Raw genomic sequence first — 21263 nt, 5'->3', positions numbered from 1 at the left:
CGGATACCACCAATTGAAAGTTAAAGCAGAAGACATAGAGAAAATCGCTTTCCAGACTAGATACAGACACTACGAATTTTTGGTAATGCCATTTGGGGTAACTAATGCACCTGCCACATTCATGGACTTAATGAATAGGGTGTTTAAACAGTTTTTTGATGAGTTTGTTGTTGTGTTCATTGATGATATATTGATTTATTCTAAAAGTATGGAAGAACATGAGAATCATCTGAGAACTGCTTTACAGATTCTGAGAGAAAAGAAGTTGTATGCAAAATTGTCCAAATGTGAATTATGGCTTGATAGCGTGGCATTTCTGGGACATGTGATTAACATGGATGGTATATCAGTGGATCCACAGAAAATTAAAGCTATTGTGGATTGGCCAAGGCTAACTAATGTGTCTGAAGTGAGAAGTTTTCTAGGGCTTGCAGGTTATTACCGCAGATTTGTAAAGGACTTCTCTAAACTTGCTCTACCATTGACGCTATTGACTCAGAAAAATGCACCATTTGATTGGAACGAACAAAGGGAGTCTGCCTTCCAAGAATTGAAAACTAGACTAGTAACTGCACCAATTCTAACCTTGCCTATCGAAACTAATGGGTTTCAGATTTACAGTGATGACCCCTATAAAGGTTTGAGTTATATGTTAATACAGAATGAGAAGGTAATTACTTATGTGTCACGACCCAAACCCGCCCCTGTAGGTTTAGCACCGTAACCGGCTAGTAATCCATGGATTACCAAAGGCCTCTGAACAGATTAGCAAATAATAAGGGGTCGCGGAAGCAATAATACAAAATAGACAAGGTCCAATGAGCTGTGATAACGTACATGAGACAGAACATTTCAAAAACTTATTTATATATGCATAACCATGCCAGTCCAAATACACAATATATACAAGATATACACAGAAGTGAACTTCTCAAGACCTGACATAACAAAACAGTTATAGAGACTAGCATGGAAACAAAAACAGCCGTGGCATTAGACTTCGATCGAAACCTCCTCGGGAGGCACAATGGTTGGCTGACAAAACAGTACAAAAGGCCGTCAACTCTGGCCCTGGCCACACGCCGGCTCACCTACATACATAATATAAACTATGAGCGAAAGCCCAGTGAATAATAACAGAGTAAACAAGTTAGGATCCAGTAATTAAATCAGAACATATTCAGACTTCAAAACAGAAATAGATTTAGATACACACTCATGTTCATATTCAGATTTTTGCATAAGATCATACGTGGTACACCCATTAGCTATCAGATCAATTTGGTCCAGAGACCCACATGCATAGTTGGTACCAACGACCATAAAGGTCCATATCTTGCGCGCAAGTAGCCATGGTATTGTTACCCCCAGGCAAGGGCCACGTGCAGATTGGCCGCGATATTGTTACCCTCGGGCGAGGGCCACGTGCAGATTGGCTGCGGTATTGTTACCCCCGGGCGAGGGCCACGTGAACTAAGGGTGCCACAAATACTTTTCAGAAAATTGGACATTTATTCATAATTCGTAAGATAGCATTTCAGAAAACAGATCATACTATACCAGTCAAAAAATACTTAAGTTAAACATAACTTTACAGAGTTATTACTCACAGTGGGCCTTGAGACGGACAGACGGAGTAAACTTGGTCAACGGTACGTGGCACGTGACCTACACAACACGTAACAGATGCACACATGAAACACACATTCTAATTGTACAAAACTTATTTAGTTGGCTCCTAGTGTGTCTCTAATCTCTTATCCTCATTATGGGGTCTTAAACATGGCTTAGGAATGCCTAGGATGGAATGAGGATGCAAAATGCATTGAAAACCATTTCTCAAACTTTGCTGAAGATAAGGTCCACGCTCGAGCGTGGATTACCCCGCTTGAGCGGACATGCAGATATTGGGTCTCCGCTCGAGCATAAACTTCCTCGCTCGAGCGTATCGTAAAATCGACAAAAGTGCTGGATGCAAGAAATTCATGCTCGACGGGCGCTCGACCCCCGCTCGAGCGTGTGACACAGACCCTCGCTTGAGCGTGGCTTCCCCCACTCGAACGGACTGCAAAACACACAAACTTCTGGGTATACGCATTTCATGCTTGAGCGAGACTCTCGCTCCTAGAGCGAAAATGCATGCACTCAGGCTTCACGCTCGAGCGTGAAAGTCCCCGCTCGAGCGTGGGTCAAATTTCTAGAAAATCCAAATTGACCTCCAAACATGAAATTCAACATTCAACCATCCAAAACTCAATTTCCTAGGCCAAAACTTTGGAAAACGCTTGGGTGCCGTTTGGTAACACTTACGTTTTCAGTTTTCTATTTATATTTACAAAAATTTTAAAAACTCAAATAAAAATTTGTTTAGTAAAATTTTTGATTTATAAATCAGTGGTCTCAGTTTATAAATTTGGCCAAAAAATGAAAACACAAAAATATGTTTCCATTTTGAGTTTTCAGTTTTTTTTTATCACCCAATATTAGCCACCACCCGCTACCATTTTCCACCACCGTCTTCCGCCACCACCACCCACCCTCCACCACCACCTGCCACCACCACTCACCACCCACCTGCTACCACCAGCTACTAGCCACCACCACCAGCTACCAACCACCAGCCACCATCCACTCGCCACCACCACCACCCACCCCTCGCCACCACCACCACCCACCCCTCGCCACCACCATCACCACCACTACCACCCACCTGTCATCCACTCGCCACCACCCACTACCTGCCACTACCATTCACCGCCCGCCACCACCACCACTCACCACCCACCTGCCATTACCATTCACCACCTGTCACCACCAGCCACCCACCACCACTATCCACTTGCCACCCACCCGCCGCCACCACCCACCACCACCACTACCCACCACCCACCACCCACCTGCCATCATCACCCACCACCCACCTGCCACCATCACCCACCACCCACCTGCCACCATCACCCACCACCCACCACCCACCACCACCCACTCGCTACCACTTACCACCCGCCACCGTCACCCACCCACCCACCACCACCACCACCACCCACTCGCTACTACCTACCACCCGCCACCGTCACCCACCCACTCACCACCACCACCACCACCACCTGCCACCACCCCCCATCCGCCACTCACTTGCTACCACCACCCACCACCCGCCGCCACCACCATCCACTCGCTACCACCCATCATCCGCCACCGTCATCCACCCACCCACCTGCCACCATCCACTACCACCCGCCACCACCACCCACTCGCTACCACCCAGCACCCGCCACCGTCACCCACCCACACACCACCACCACTCGCCACCTACCTACCACCGACCACCACCCGCCATCCGCCACCCACCTGCCACCACCACCCACCACTACCTCCCACTCACTACTACCCACTACCCGCCACCATCACCCACCCATCCACCACCACCACCCACCCGCCACCGTCACCACTTTCCACCACCGTCTTCCGTCGCCACTTGCCACCACTTGCCATTTCTCACTCTTTTTTATATTTTTAAAATTTTTTAAACATTTTTTCAATTACCAAACGCGTTTGTAATTTATGTTTTTCTAAAAATAAACAAAAAATAAACAAAAATCAGTTTATAAAATTTTTGTAAATATAAACTGAGAACGTAAACGTTACCAAACACACCCTTGGTAACCCATAAAACAACATGTTTTAAAGCTTCAATTCAAGAAATCATGGCCCAAGAGTAAACCAATTTGTGCAAAATCAATATGAACTTTATGAATATGCTATTAATTCAACATGCAAGAACCTCTTTGAATTCAAACCTTCCAAAACATAACCAAACTTAATAATTTGATGGAAAATAAGTTGAATGGCTATAATATGAGTGAAATTGACACATTCATGGAAGAAATCTTAGAATTCTAACTCAAAACATGGAAATTTGTGCATGCATGCATGGATTCCTTAGAAGGACAACTCAACTGCTATGAATTACACATGCATGTATGTATTGAGCTTCAATTCACCAATCTTAGCTTAAACCTAACATGAGTCCCTTTAATTCACTAGAATTCTTACATTAACAAATCAATTCCATAATTAATAGGGTGAATGCCTACCTTAAGTCTTGAATTCCTCAATGTGAAGGCTCTAATATACGAATCCTTCTATTCCTCCTAAACTCCAAGCAAATCCCTTGTTGAATCCAACTTCACTTCAACTCTCTCTCTCTCTCTCTCTCTCTCACGTTTTGCATCAGAGGAATGGAGGAGTGAAATGAAAATGTGAGCTAGTGGAGTCTAAAATGGTCCATAAGTGGTGATTGATCAAAAAGTAAATAAATAGCATTATTTTAATCTAGTTTAATCGTTCCGAACCGAACTTTAATTAAATCTACCATAAAATTCTATAAATCATTACTAGCACATAACACAAGCCAATTCCTGATTCGGACGCCGATAAGGCTCTCAATTTGTGAACCGAAATTAAAATATGAACAGCTCTTTCTACGCCTAACAGATAGAAATACAAAGATGATGCAATACTCATGCAAATTAGTTCCAAATCCTTCATAAATTATTGTTAGGCTTAACTAAGCACGAATTAACGTTAATCTGGGGTCGGGGTTATTACATTATGCCTCTCGGCAACTCCGTTCTCATGAAAAGAACTATTCGACTTATGATCTTGAATTGGCAGCTATGGTATTTGCTTTGAAAATTTGGCGCCATTATCTGTATGGAGTAACTTGTGAAGTATGTTATATACAGATCATAAAAGCTTAAAATATTTCTTCACCCAAAAATAGATGAACATGAGACAGAGAAGATGGCTGGAATTGATCAAGGACTATGATTTGCAAATTTTGTATTATCCAAGAAAGGCAAATACAGTTACAGATGCATTAAGCCGGAAATCTATTGGGAATTTGTCATGTTTGCTCACCAATTGAAAAGAGTTGTTGTGCGACTTGGAGAATAATAAGATTGAAATTGTGTTGCATGAACAAGGCAGGATCTTGGCCACCATTTCTGCTCAACCTGCAATCATTGACGAAATTAAAGAGAAACAATGTGAAGATGAGTTCTTGAAGAAAATTTTTGATGAAATTGACTCAAAATCGAGGCCGGAATTTGTGATTGAAAATGATGTGCTGAAATTTCATAATAGACTTTGTGTCCGAAATTGTTGTGATTTGAGAAAACGTGTTATGACTTAAGCCCATAATTCTAAATTTGTTATGCATCCAGGAAACACAAAGATGTATCATGACTTGAGACAGAACTTCTGGTGGCTTGGAATGAAGAAAAACATTGCTGACTTTGTGTCTAGATGTTTGAACTGCCAACAAGTTAAAGCTGAACATCAACGACCCGCTGGTTTACTTCAGCCACTTCCAATACCGGAATGGAAATGGGATCATATTACCATGGACTTCTTTGTTGGACTGCCTCGCTCTTCTCGAGGTATGGATTCTATTTGGGTAATTGTTGATTGTTTGACTAAGTCCACACATTTTTTACCTGTTAAAACTTTTTATAATGTGGATAAGTTGTCTAACATTTATGTGAATGAGATTGTGAGATTACATGGTGTGCCAATATCCATTGTATCTGATAGAGATTCGAAGTTCATGTCAAGATTCTGGCAGAGTTTGCAACAGGCTTTGGAGACTGAACTTAGACTGAGCAGTGCATACCACCCACAAACAGACGGCCAAACTGAACGAACCAATCAAACCTTTGAAGATATGCTAAGGATGTGTGTGTTGGACTTCCAAGGGAATTGGGAGACTTACCTTCCTTTGGCTGAGTTTGTATACAACAACAGTTACTATTCAAGCATTAGAATGGCTCCATATGAAGCTTTATATGGTAGAAAGTGTCAATCTCCAATTTCTTGGGCTGAGATAGGTGATAAACCATTGTTGGAACCAGAACTTGCACAAGAAACAACTGAGAAAGTGAAACTGATTCAACAACGTTTGAAAACTGTACAGAGCCGTCAAAAGAGTTATGCGGATGTCCGGAGAAGGGATAGGGAATACGAAGTTGGTGACCACGTATTTATAAAAGTAACTCCAATGAAAGGTCAGACACGATTTGGGATGAAAGGAAAGCTAACACCAAGATACATTGGGCCGTATGAAGTTTTAGAGAAAATCAACTCAGTAACATACCGAGTAGCCTTACCTCCGGTGATGGAAAATATGCACAACATTTTTCATGTTTCAATACTTCGGGATTACTTACGAGATCCACTCATATGCTTCTGAAAGATGATTATACATACAAAGAGAGGCCAATTCAAATTGTGAATCGTAGAATTAAGAGACTGAGGAACAAAGAAATACCATTGGTAAAAGTTGATTAGCAGAACCACAGAGAGACTTATGCAACTTGGGAGACAGAAGAAGATATGATGAAAAGATACCCTAACTTGTTTCCATAGGATCTAGTGTTCTTTCACAAAGGTAATTTGAGTTTGGAGGACTAAACTCTTTTAAGAGGAGACGACTGTAGCAACCCTAACCTATGATTAGCCGATTAACCATGATTAATTATGCCTAATGACTAATTAAGAAGAAATTCTAAATTAATTGCATGTGCATTCTATTATTTGTGTTTATATCTGTCGACGGTAGGAATATCTGTTTGTGTTTTTGTTTTGTTCTATGAATTAAAGGCCTTATCGACATCCGATCACGAAATTTACTTGGTATATGTGTTAGTTAGAATTTTTAGAATTTTATGGTAGGTTTAATTGAAATTCAATTTGGAACGAATTAATTAAAATAAATAAGACCCATTTGCTTAATTTAAGCCAAGTTTATTTAAGTCTTCTTAATTAAGCCCATATAAGGATCCTTTGTCCCACCATTCATCTTTTTCTTCATCACATCTTTGAACCTACATAACAAACTAATGTGAGAGAAAGAGAAGAAAAGAAAGTTGAGATTAAGCAAAGAATTGCTAGCATTTGGGAGGAACCTTAGACATTTGGCCTTTAAGCTCAAAGAATTAGCATTCTAGAGCATAATTGAACATCTAAGGTAAGAATTCAACCTTTAGGTTTAAGTTTAAGTTTAAGTTATTCCATACATGAATTCTAGGGAAGTAAGCCAAGTTAAGCAAGAATTGAACTAGGAAGTAGAAAAGAAGAGCATCTCATGCATGCATGTACATTGCATGGAGTTTGGAAGTTGTTGTCAAAGCTTTTCTCTCTTGCATGTGGTAATTATAACATGGTTTTACTAATTCATAACATTTTTCACCATTGGACCTCATTTGATTATGTTTTGGAAGTTTTGAACCCAATTCAATACATGCATGGTATGTATATACATAATTCACGTTTGAATTCGAAGAATCCACTTACTTTTGGGCTTTGATTTTGAGTATTGATTCTTATGATGTTTTACAAGTTTCCAAGTGTTTTCTCAACTTTTGGGTCCAAATGATGAGTTTTGACGCTTTGAATTCGAAGTTTGCATTATGTACAACAATCTGGAAATTCTAGATTCTGCTTCTTCGCTCGAGCGACAGAACCTACGCTCGAGTGACCCCTCTATGTTCTGCACCTCCGCTCGAGCGACCAAGAAGTGGCTCGAGCATAAAATGCATGTTTTTAGAAGTTTACATGTTTTGCAGACCGCTTGAGCGACAAAAGTTGCGCTCAAGTGAAGACCTTAGTCTCATACTCGAGCGACCGTCGAGCGTGAAAATCACACAACCAGTACTTTTACAGACCGCTCGAGCGACCACTCATATTTTCCATGTCTGCTTGAGCGAAAGAAGTTGCGCTCGAGCGAGACCTTTATTTTCAGCAAACTTTGTTAAATATGATCAAGGGCATGTTAGCATCTTCATTGCATCCTCGGCATTCCTTGGCCAAGATTAAGACACAACAATGAGGATAAGACTTAGAAACGCACGAATAACAAAGTGAAATAAGTTAAGTACTATCCAAATGTGTGTTTCAATATATGTATTCGTTCTGTATTTGTGTAGGTCACGCTCCGCAAGATATCTGATTTGCCTAATTTGTCTGTTTACTTTGGAGCCAACTGTGAGTAATAACTCTGTAAAGTTATGTTTAAATATAATTATTTTCTAATGATATGAAATGATCTATTTTCCGAGATGCTATGTTTTGTATCAATGAATGCTTGTCTATACATGGAAAGTATTCATGCCAACAATTCCGTGGCTTAAGATTGTTATCCATACCCAGTACTAGAGGTTCTTTTATGGAACTGACAGGTTATCCGTTCTCAGTATTAGAGGTTCTTTTATAGAACTGACAAGTTATTCATTCCCAGTGTTGGAGGTTCCTTTATAGAACTGACAAGTTATCCGTTCTCAGTATTGGAGGTTCCTTTATAGAACTGACAAGTTATTCGTTCCCAGTACTGGAGGTTCCTTTATAGATCTGACAAGTTATCTGTTCCCAGTACTGGAGGTTTCTTTATGAAACTAACAAGTTATCTGTTCCCAGTACTGAAGGTTCCTTTAAGGAACTGACAAGTATGACCCTTAATGCTCTATATTTGATTTGTTAGCACTACTGGATGTACCAAGTGTACCTAAGCATGAATTTTGATTTCCGTTTTTGATTCGATTAAGGCTATGAAAATGAATCTGTTTCTGTTTACTGATTTGTTATGGGACATCATTCATTTAACCCTTTACTCTGTTATTATTCACTGGGCTTTCGCTCATTTTTTATATTATGTATGTAGGTGAGCAAGCGTGTGATCAAGCCTAAGCTGCTGCTTGGAGGGTTTTGGAGTCAGCTAGCCACCGTGCCTCCTAGGGAGGTTCCAGTTTATAGAAGTCAAGTTTTGTGAACTATGCTAAGAGTTTGTTTTGTGTATCATGTTAAGAACGACTATGTTTAGTTTCGTTTTGTTTAGCCGTATACTAGGCTAAGTCCCTTTTGATAATACTTGTACGGTGTTGCATGTCTTATGACGACATGACATAATATATATATATATTTTATACAAAGTTTGAAATTATCTACCTCATGTATGTTAGCACAGCTCAATAGACTATGTATATTTTATATATTTGCTTCCGTAGCCCTTAATTATATGTTATTCTGTTCAGAGGCCTTGGGTAATCCAAGGATTACTGACCGGTTACGATGTTAAGCCCATAGGGGCGGGTTTGGGTCGTGACAATCTCTTATATTGCCATTATCTCTCGCTCCACCACTCACCTCCATGGCTCTTCCAAACCACCTCCTTCTCCGACCACCGTCTCTCTTTCCTTATCTTCTTCAACCTCAAATCATCCAACATTCTCCTCTAGTTACTGCACCACCTACTTCGAGTACCCCCAGCCAGTTCTGGTGTAATTGACTCCTTGTCCTCCTTCTAACCTCCTGCTTTGCTGTCCTCCTCCTAATCTCCATCCAGATTTGGATATGATTTCCTCTCTCTCTTTGTATCTCTTTTTCTATATATATATATATATATCTCTTTCTTTATTTTTTGGGTTGTGTGTGGTTATTTGTTTATATATATTTTTGTTGTTGTTGATGATGATGATTGCAATAGATAATTGTTTTTATTTTTTTGTTTTTTTTTACATAAATAGATTATTTTCAACAGATAGTGGATAATCTCTACATCTGTTCAAAAAACTAAACAAATTGATTGAATATAGATTCCAAAAAAAAATTGTTGTTGAACTTGAACAGATAGTGGTTTTGATGAAGAAACTGATTGCATCAAATTAAAAAAAAATAAAAATTGACATATTGGATAGATCTTGAACAAATCTGTTCAAATTTTGAATAGATAATAAGATTTGAACAAATATGAGCTTGGTATTGCAACAAATAGGGGTTGGTTTGGCTCTGTTTTTTAACAGATAGAATTTGATTTGGCTTGGTATTTCAGCAGATAAAAAAATTAAAAAAATTGAACGTATAAGGGAAAAAAATTGAACAGATAGTCAAAAAAAATTGAACAAATAGAAAAAAATTTGAATAGATAGATATAAATTTGACTGGATAGAATTTTTTTTGAATATATTGTCAAAAAAAGTTAACAGATAAATTAATGGGTAACATTAGAAACAAAATGTCCTCCAAAATATTTCTCACCAAACTATTTCATAAAGGGTAAACTTCTTAGGAATAAAAAATATCTACTAAACCTAATGCCATATACCATTCTTATCTTGGACTTTTCAACAATATTCTCTATTAATTATTGTCACAAAAGGATTAAAATTATAATAAAATTTGTTGGTAACGAAACATAGAAACATATTTGGGCCAATTATATGGGTTGCCGTTTGATTGAGTCAAATTATCAAAACTTGGCTTGCCTATTTACTATTAGATTGGACTGGGGGATTCAATTTGAGTCTTGTGCATATTTTACTAGTGCCCCTATAATTGCCGCTAAAAGTGCTCATTGATATAGCATATTTCTTGTAGCATATCTTGCATGTAATTTTTTTTTTTTTTTTTTAATTTAGGCACTGCCTAATGGTATTCTATTTTAATCACTACTTTGAAAAGAGAAGAATATAGATTAAAAATGAGCGTCTCAGTAAAATATCGACTAACACAAACATGTGATATTTTCGCATGTTAAAATAATGTAACAACTTTTAGAATGCATTATAAAAAAAGAAAAAGGAAAAGAAACAACCACAAATAATTTGTTTGCGATTTAATTATAATAACACAAAGAAAACTAGCTTCGAGAATCAAATCAAAGCTACAAATGGGATTAATAACTTTAATGCTGTGTTTAATTGGGGGATTTGGGGAGGGATTTGAAAAAGGAAAGAGAAAAGGTGTGTGAAACTATGTGAAACATATGCATGATTTATTCACATTTCACCTATCTTTTTCATTTTTCTTTCCAAATCTCTTGCCAAATCTCCCAACGAAACACAGCATAAGGAGGTTAGCTAAAAGAAAACCAATGGTGGGATACTAACTAATCTAGAATTGCAAGTGCACGCACTTAAATCGTGCCAAACATGCTCAAGAGGTTCCATACACACTCTAGGGTTCAATTAATTAAATTTAGTGCCCAAAACTAGAAAGACTTGCACTTTTGAGCTAAAGTTTAATTGACGCTTTGCTTACTTCTTAAGCATAATTGTTATGTACAAATAGATTTTTTTATCAGATTTTCATATCACTAGATATAAAGATAGTGAGATCTATATTAATAAATAAATGTAAGACTCGTGCATTTCTTCCCATGATAAAAAAAATATATTTATGTGTAGCATTTTTCATTTCTAATGGTGCTAGTAGGAATCGACCATGCATGGACCACTAATATGTGCACAAATGTACTCTTAGGAATTCTATTTCTTTCTTCATTATTCTACAGCTATTTTAATAAAATAGGGAGAATGTGACTTGTTTGGAATTAATTAGAAATATGTTTACATATTTTATGAAAAGTATATTCAATATAATTGTAGAACAAGTGAGAAAAAGACTCAAATGAGTGAAGCACAACAAATTACTTTTGTTTCCATGCACTGCCCTATTTATTTTTCTAAGTCACTTGTTTCTTAAGACTCTAAACCTAATAAATCCAAGCAAAAAAAAAAAAAAAAGTAATTTGCTCACTTTGAGTTCAAAAACGTTGTGTTTGACATTAATTCTTCATGAAGATACTCGTAAGGTTTTTTTTTTTTAACCGAATGTTTGGACTAACTTACGTGCACCTTGACTAATCTCTAGAAATTAACAATCAGGCAAACCTACAATGACTCTAAAGTTTGTGATATTTGGCATTCGTGATATTCGACTCTTCTACTGCTTGGATGGTAAATCCTTTGATTGTCTCTCCTTCAGCCAAACCCCTTGGAGTCTACCATTTTATTATTTTTTTGGTAAGAAAAAGTTGAAGTGAGGGGGAGGCTACCCTAGTCTAGGGCTAAGGCAAGTTGCAGGCCTCAACAAGGACTTGCATTGGATTTATAGATCTTCCACCAAAGAGGACTACTGGTAGCAGGAATTAAACCTAAGTCTTGAGGGAGAAGATCCCAATCCTTACCAATTCAACCAACCTCCGTTGGCAGTCTACCTTTAGTTTACAAGCAACTAATTAATTAAGTTTGAAATTGCATAAATAATCAATAAATACAAGAGTAGTGTTTTTCTTTTGAAATCTCAAGCACCTTAGACATGGTTTGTACGGGCAATTTTTTTTATAAAAATTTTAAATTATTATTATTTTTATTTATTTATTTATTTTTGACATTTGGCTCAACAGAAGATGAAAATTAACAAATTATGCTTTTTATAACTAATAGAAAACAAACTTATTTTCCATTTCCAAAATGTAATAAACTTTTTCTAAAGTAAAATCTTACGAATGCCACTATACTGCCATAGCCACCACCACTGTACCACTCTATCACCACCACTAATAGATTAGTGTTAAGAATGTAACAAAATATAAGGTTTTATTGAAAAAATCTTTTCATGAAAAAAAAAAAACTTTGTTAAAAAATATTTTTAGCTAAAACAAAATTTTTATTAGGGTAAATTATACTGACAGCCCCTGAGGTTTATGTTTATTACAATTCCCCCCTCATCTTTTGAAAATTACATCTCTCTCCTGAGATTTAAAGTTTCATTACAGATTCCCTCCTCAGCAATTTAGTTTTTTTAAATATCAATTTTGTCCTCATTGGGTAAATTACATTGACACCCCCCACATTTTAGAAATTATAATCTCCTCTCTAAGGTTTAAAGTAGCATTACCAATTACTCCCTTGGTTAGTATTAGTTGAAAAAAAATTCATTGAAAAAAAAATTCATTGGAAAAAAAATTAATTGAATTTTTTTTTTGTTACTAATATTTTTAAATTTTTGTTTAAAAACCAACGTAAACTCATTTTTTGAATTTATATTTTTTTCCTCAAATTTACAAACTGAGACAACCATTTATAAATCAAAAAAATTATCAAACAAGTTTTTATGACAGTTTTTAAAATTTTTGTAAATATAAATTAAAAACTGAAAATGAAATGGTTACCAAACAGGCCTTAGATGGTAAAAAAGTCGTAAAATTATCAAATAATTAAATAAGTTACCAACGTAAGAAATGATTTATCAAAAGATTCTTAGGTTATGTATGGTTTGATTTTTAGAATTTTTTTTAAAAAATTAAAAATTAATTTGGTTAGGAAATAAGAAATAATTATCATTTAAGGGTAAAAAATAATTATCATTTTAACTTTTGGGCAGGTTATATACATATGTATGACTGTTTCAATTTAATTTGTAAAAAATTATTTCTAACCATTCGAAAGATACAAATAATATAAAAATGATAATTATTTTTTATTTTTTATTTCTTAACCAAATTAATTTTTAATTTTTAAGAAAAATTTCTAAAAATCAAACCATACATAGCCTAAGAATCTTTTGATAAGTCATATCTTACGTTGGTAACTTATTTAATTATTTGTTAATTTTATGACATTTTTACCATCTGAAACCTGTTTGGTAATCATTTCGTTTTCAATTTTCAATTTATATTTACAAAAAATTTTAAAAACTGTCATAAAAACTTGTTTGATAATTTTTTTTTTAATTTATAAATGGTTGTCTCAATTTGTAAATTTGAGAAAAAAACGTAAATTCAAAAAATGTGCTTACGTTGGCTTTTAAACAGAAATTTGAAAATTTTATTAACAAATTTTTTTTTTCAAATAATTTTTTTTTCAAATAATTTTTTTTCCAATGAATTTTTTTAATGAATTTTTTTCCAACTAATACTAACCGAGGGGCCAATTGATAATGCTACTTTAAACCTTAGGGAGGGGATTGTAATTTCTAAAATGTGAGGGGTGTCAATGTAATTTACCCAATGAGGGCAAAATTGGTATTTAAAAAAATAATTTGCTGAGGGGGGAATTTGTAATGAAACTTTAAACCTCAGGGGGAGATGTAATTTCCAAAAGATGATGGGAGAACTGTAATAAATATAAACCTTAGGGGGTGTCAGTGTAATTTACCCTTTTTATTAATTTTTTTTTTGTATATATCTAAACAATCTGGTTTAGTTCCAAATCGAAACCACAACTACAAAATTACAGATTAAACTATGAAGTATATACGGTTCACATATTTTAAGAATTAGGAAAAAACCATTCATTGAGAAAATCAAACCAAACGTATGGTTCGATTTGAATTAGACTGATTTGTGACTTTTTTTGAATTTTTCTCAACCCAATTAATTTGGACCACGATATGAATGAAATTGCATAACTTATGGGGGAGTTACAGGCCGGCCCTTTGAACCAGACTTAATTTCCAAGAAGTCCTGACTCAAAATAATTTAGCTTATCTTCCATTTTTGCCCCTTACATTTAGTTGAGTGATTTTATCCTAAACCTAAACGCATCCCTATCTCTATTTCTCTCTTTTTTCTTTCTCTCACTCTCATATTTCTCACCAGCACATCATCTCCTATTTCTCCATCACTATATATATGTTGCTCGGCTCAGCCACACTCATCTCAACCACTATCGTCCTCCTCCCTCGTTGCCATCACCACTGCTTCTCCTCCCATCATTCATCTGATAGCTTCAACACTTCAATTCTCCATCATTGATCTACTATCTTCGACATCGTCGTAGCCATCATCTTCCTCCATCACCAGTTTGGGATGCAAAGTATCCAATCAGTGCATTGAAAGGTGTTGTTGATCTTCTATAGAAGAGTAACTGATCTGATAAATTTGTTACTTAATTCAGTGATAAATTTGTTGTAATGTCCCTCTCTCTCTCAAATCAAGTCTGCTATTTGTAAATTTTTTAACAAATTCAACAATGATAAATTTATCACTGCAACTTTGGCTGAGATTTGTTACATGATAAATTTATCACTGAATTAGACTTCTAATTCTTTGGCTTGATTTGTGAAAGCGTAAAATGATGAGAATTATTCTTTGGTAATGGCTTCTCATCTCTCTTCTTCATTCTCTTCATTTTTTTTTTCTCTTTTTCTCTCATCGCCACCGGATCTGAGGAGGTGGTTGCGGTGGCGACGTGTTAGAGATGAAAAATGGCCAAAAAAAATATTGTCAAAGGTTCGCAATTTGAAGTTTAAAAATAAAACGGAAAACTAGGAGAAAAAAAATCAAACGCGCGAAAGTATAACAACAAGGGCAAAGTTGAGATAAAAAAAGTATAACAGAATTTGCTAGTACATGAGATAGAAACTTAGGATCCAATAGATAATAGATTCAATTATTGAGCCTGGCTAATAAACAACCCTTAACTTACAGAACTTAATTGAGAAGCTAACCAAGCCCTATATAATTTTGAGGCCCACATTGAACAGCCTAACAAATATGCGCTTTTTTAATGAAATCTTGATTAAACTAATCTATGTGAATACAGCAAGAAAACATTATGTTAACAATGATTTGATTACCGATCTAAAAAATTAAATAAAATGATTTGATTAAGGCACATATATAATAAGATGGTTTGAAGTAGTACACGGTAGGGGCATTCTCTGATGAAAAATGCTAGAGGCTCTAAAAATTTTATCAAAAGTTTTATCAAATGTCTCACATGGGTGTGGGACCCACATGGGACCCACATTGTGTGGGTCTCACACCCATGTAAGACATTTGGTAAAACTTTTGGTAGAATATTTGGGATTTCTAACATTACTCTTCTCTAATTGGGGGTCTTGAGAATCCTAAAAGGCGGACAGCTTGCATATGCAATTGCTAGGGAAGAAGAGGAGTTATATTAATAATGACTTGATTAATAAACATTTAGGCTACCAGAAAAGATACATACACATAATTTGTGCATAGAAAAATACCTAGAAAAACATTATGTAGTCTAAATTTAGCTCATGTAATCTGAGCCACACATAATTTTCTTGGTATATTTTTGTGAATCAATTCTATATACCCAGCATTGTTGTTATGCTAACAGATGAGATATACATATGTATAATTTGTGCATAGAAAAATACCTAAAAAAATACTATATAATTCAGATTTAACTCATGTATGTAAGATGAATCTGAGCCATACAATAATTTTTCTAATATATTTCTATGAATAAGTTCTGCATACCTAGTATTGTTATATGCTAAAACAATGAAATAAGGGTGGTTTGAAGTACAACCAAGTTTGGGGCATTAATTTCAACCTTTGGCTTTGATTAAGGTTTTTGAGAATCCTAAAAGCTAGACAGCTTGCATGCAATGTTGGTAGGGAAAGAAGCTTTCCTGCAAATTGTTTTATAAAGAAAGAGATAATGACATAATTTTTCGTGTTTTTTTTCTTTTAATGTTGTGTTTGGATCAATAATTTAGAAAGAAATTTGTGAGGGGAAACAATGACAGAAAAAATGTATGAAATAGACGCTTTTTTTCCCCATATCTAATCCCTTCTTTTTTCCGGGAATTTTTAATTCAAACACAATTTAAAAATTAAAAAATGAATTAGAAAGGGCAAAGAAGCCCTTATCCATAGGTTAAAGATGTATCAAACAACCAATACATGCACCTAAACCTTCAAAAAAGATCTAAAGCTCACCTTGTGCTGTTATAATCTATACTAGTGAATATATTATTTTTTGTGTAAACACAAAATTAAAGTTGTATTTCATTTCCAAAATTATCTGACAAAAATTGTTTTTGACGATTTAAAATTTTTTGTCTGTAAAATTGTAACATCCACTACTCAAAATCAATATGTAATTGCATAATGGGATAATGCTATATTTTTTTTTTTTGATAACTCAGGGTGTCCGGGCCAGCTTGCGTGCACCTCAACTAATCCCTGGGGGACCAATCCCACCGTCCACTAGCGTGGGCCCATTTAAAGCCAGAGCAGAGTTCCGTATGGACTGGCCCAACACAAGAGTTGATAGCACCTAAGAAGTTTTGAACCTGAGACCTAGAGAGAAGCAAACTCCTAAGTCCCAAGCCTCCACCATTAGGCCAATCCTTAGGGGTTGGGATAATACTATATTTGGGTGTCACTACAGCCAATATGTAGATAAAGAGAGAGATTCTTTTTCTCTTTCATAAAATAGTTTCACAATGAGCTTTCTAGCCTTAAAAAGATAAGGAAAACTCTATCAACATAATTAATGATAGTTGATAAAGAGATATGCTTGTTGATATTTTGTAAGGCATCTTGTTGAGTTAGGTGCACCATAAACATACACTCTTTCAAGTATACTCAAAATTTTAATTAGTTGCTATATATGATATGTTTTAATAAAGTTTAGGGTACTGATCATTACTTTTCCCTACTAAAATCAAATATAAGACACCTAATTGGTGTGAATACTGATATTTAACTTGTAACGTGTTTATGCAAATAAGTTAAAGACCCCAAATTGTGCGTTTGCGTATGACTATGCAATTCATTCTAGAAAGAGTATTAAGAAATAGTATCATGCTATTAATTAATAAATAGATCGATTCTAGAAATAGTAAAATTTTAATTTAAGTTGTTATGCCTTTCACCCATTGAGAAAATGCATGTGATGTAGTGATTCTAGTGAATGTCTGACAAGATTGAAAAGATAAACAATATTTTTTGATATTTTGTGATGAGAAAAGAAATAATAAAATTATCACTATTTTTTTAATATCTTAAACATAGATGAGTTGGTGACTAATAATTCAACATGATATTAGATTAGACAATTTGATTATTTCTCTAAACCTCAAATAAATATAATATTTGTATATATTTGACCCGTTTATGAAAGAAAGAGAGCAAATTGTAGCAAATTAAAATTATTTGGACAAAATGCAAGAAAATTAAAGTAAAATTTTCTATTTTTGCTCAAAAAATTGAAGTTAATGGTTGGTTGGTGTGTAATTCTATGTAAGGTCAGTTTGCCTCTAATTGAACAATTGCAGTGATTTTGTGTTCGAATAGGTGAGCTAAGTGGCCCATATAGTTAATAGGATTTTTTTCCCCCTTAAAGGAATGAGGTGACATTGTACCTAGCCGTATGGGTATATTATCGATATACACAAATTACTTACAAATTATGTGTCTGGACACAATATAAAGAAGAAATAATATTAGGCATTATGAAAAAAATAATATTAAATGTATTATGAAGATTTTTTATCTTTTGATTAGAGTGTGGTGTTTAATTGTATGTGTAATTTAAATGTAAAAAAAATTTTCATGATCATCTTCATGATATTTTTTTCATAATTCCTAACATTACTCATAAAGAAAAGTCGAACTAAGACTATACAGATCAATCCTAGCCTTCCAAGACATTTTTACTAATGAATTACCTATGTGGATTAATATTAACCGAAGTTTGACATGATGAAAAAAAATTCAATGTTGGAAGGGTCCCAATTACAAAACTAGCCTCCTATATGAACTCCCAAACACTAATATAAATAAAATGAATTTTGCTCTCTAAACCCGCCACAATGAAAGAAGGTACCACCGTGACAATATCTTTTTTTTTTATTAGTAAAGTACAAATTTCATTAAAAACATAAAATTAATGGTAGAGGAAGATGCAATGTATCGAGAGAGAATTTAAAAGTATAAATTATCCCTACTACAACTACTCGTATCCATACAATCAATCTCTTGGTCTCATGAACTTTTTTTTAAATTTTTTTTAAGAGAATGAAAAAACAAAGCAAGAGCAAAACAACATAAAAAAAAAAAAGAAGTTAAAGAAGGATTTTTTTTTAATCGTCAAAAGAAAAACTTAACAATGCTTTCTTAAGTATGCAATAATTACTCACATAGGGGATACTTTACCTCTAAATCTTTCTATTTCCTTTTTTTAATGTACTCTCAACTAAGCATGTCTCGAGATTCAATTACATTGAAATTCTTGATAATTAAGGCCTCGTTTGGGAAACGATCGATTTAGTTAAAAAGCCTAAAAGTCAACAATTCATATAAAAAAGTCAAAAATTCTTTTTTCTCTCTACTTTTTGCATATCTTTTCATAAAAAATCAAAAAGTCATCTGAAACATACTAATTTTTTTTAACTTATATTTTAATCAAATAGTCAAAAAGTTACTAAATTAATATGTTCTCAAACGAAGCCTAAAAATGCATTAAAGAAGAATTCAAGAAGAATAGATCTTACCAGTGAAGTTTCCAATGGGTGTACTACAAGTAATACATTCACTTACAAGTATCAATAGTTCAAAGAAAATAAGGGGAAAAAAAAGTAACAAAACAAAAAGGGTTCAAATGAGAAGAAAGAGCAAGGAAAATACTTTAAAGAATAATCAAAGTTATGCCTTTTACCACCCATTAAGAAAATGCATGTGATGTAGTGATTCTAGTGAATGTCTGACAAGATTGAAATGAAAAATAATATTTTTTGATATTTTGTGATGAAAAAATAAATAATAAAATTATTACTATTTTTTTAGTATCTTAAACATAGATGAGTTGGTGACTAATAATTCAACATGATATCAAATTAGACAATTTGATTATGTCTCTATACCTCAAATAAATATAATATTTGTACATATTTGACCCGTTTATGAAAGAAAGAGAGCAAATTGTAGCAAATTAAAATTATTTGGAAAAAATGCAAGAAAATTAAAGTAAAATTTTCTATTTTTGCTCAAAAATTTGAAGTTAATGGTTGGTTGTGTTGGATTTATTTTCAAGTATGGCCTAATAGCCTACATATTTTTTACATGTTTTAATTTATTTAGATTCCACAATTAAATAAAGCCAATATTATATATAAAGTTCAGTAATTAGAATTTTAATATAATCACTCTTCTAAGATAAGAAGGAAACCTTGATGTATTAGAAATTCTTCTGATAGAGTTTATCTGGCCCTCTTCTCTTCTCTATATAAGGATGGGTGACTCTCCTTTATATGATAAATATTTTCCATCACTCTAAGTTTTATAGTCATCCTAATTAAGAAAGACAAAGAGAAGAAGGTGAGCCAAGAATTAAAGGTTCAACTCTAAGGGGTATTTTCTCAACTACTCTAATTCAATGGCTGATAAAGGTATGTTCGTTTTATTCTTAAGTTGTATTGAATTCAAGATCCTGTTAAGTTTAATTCCACATTATTATTATGGTTACATGTATTATTAAATCTTACATGTGGTATCAGAACTTGAGTATTGTGAATTAATACACCTTGGAATAATAATATATTTATGATACTGTTATTATAAACGGTACCTTTGTTTTATTAAAAGTATTGACTTTAAAATTTTATCTCAATTTGTTGATCAAACGTATAATACACCCTTTTTTGTTTTTTGATTTTGTTATGCTGATTGATCTTGTCATGCTGATAACATGTCCTATGCCTAAAATATATATACATATTGTATTCTAGGCATACTTGTATATATTAATTTTCTTGCATGTTTGCGTCAGAATGTTTATACGCAACCTATTGCTATTTAGTTAGTCATGTTATGGTACATATTTACGTATATATATATATATATATATATATATATTGTATATCTCTATAAACGTGCGCATACACACATGCATGTAGTGTAGTTGTCTGGGTGTTTGTACGTGTAGTTTTTGATATCATGATATAATTTTATGACATTGAATATTAAATATTAAAGTGGTTAATTCATATTAGAAGTAATTCTTATTAACCATTATATGAGATATTCATGATTGTTATATTACATGTTTTTGATATGTAAATGTACGGGAAAGAAATAAACCTTCTCGTATAATCCTGTTGATCAAGTCTGCGCTATTCCGTACGACGCCACTTTACTCCCTGAAAATACAAACGTGAGCTAGCCGGCGGGCGTGTGCCGGATACCTCTCCGATGCCTAAGTCAGCAAAATAGACAAATAGACAAAAGGCCAGTGTATTCAAGAATCAAAGTTGTGTTACCTCTCCATAGGTGATGCTATGAGCTTTTATAGGTTCCGTGTGGTACAATCCTAGTAGGACTCTTACTCCTCTATGTAGAGCCCCTCCTAGGAATCACATTCTTGAAAGATAATACTTATCCCTCAACACCCCCCTCACTGCTTAAACCAAGTGAGATGGTTCTACCACGGTTGGATATCCATACGACCGAGATAATATGGCCACGCTAAAGCCCCAGACTAGACCGAGCTCCAGCTAGCTCAATTCTTCCTTTCACTGCGCGTGTACCTCGGCTGACACTCCAACTGAGTTGTCCGAAATCGTGCTATCCACCATGAGCTTGGACCAAGCTAACCAGTAGCAAGGTTCTGAGGAAAGCTCAACATACCTCGGCCCAACATAGTATGATCGAGCTA

Source organism: Camellia sinensis, chromosome 2 (genome assembly GCF_055761805.1).
Source record: "Camellia sinensis isolate YWXY chromosome 2, ASM5576180v1, whole genome shotgun sequence".
Lineage (NCBI taxonomy): Eukaryota > Viridiplantae > Streptophyta > Magnoliopsida > Ericales > Theaceae > Camellia > Camellia sinensis.
Note: the sequence above shows the minus strand (reverse complement) of the source record.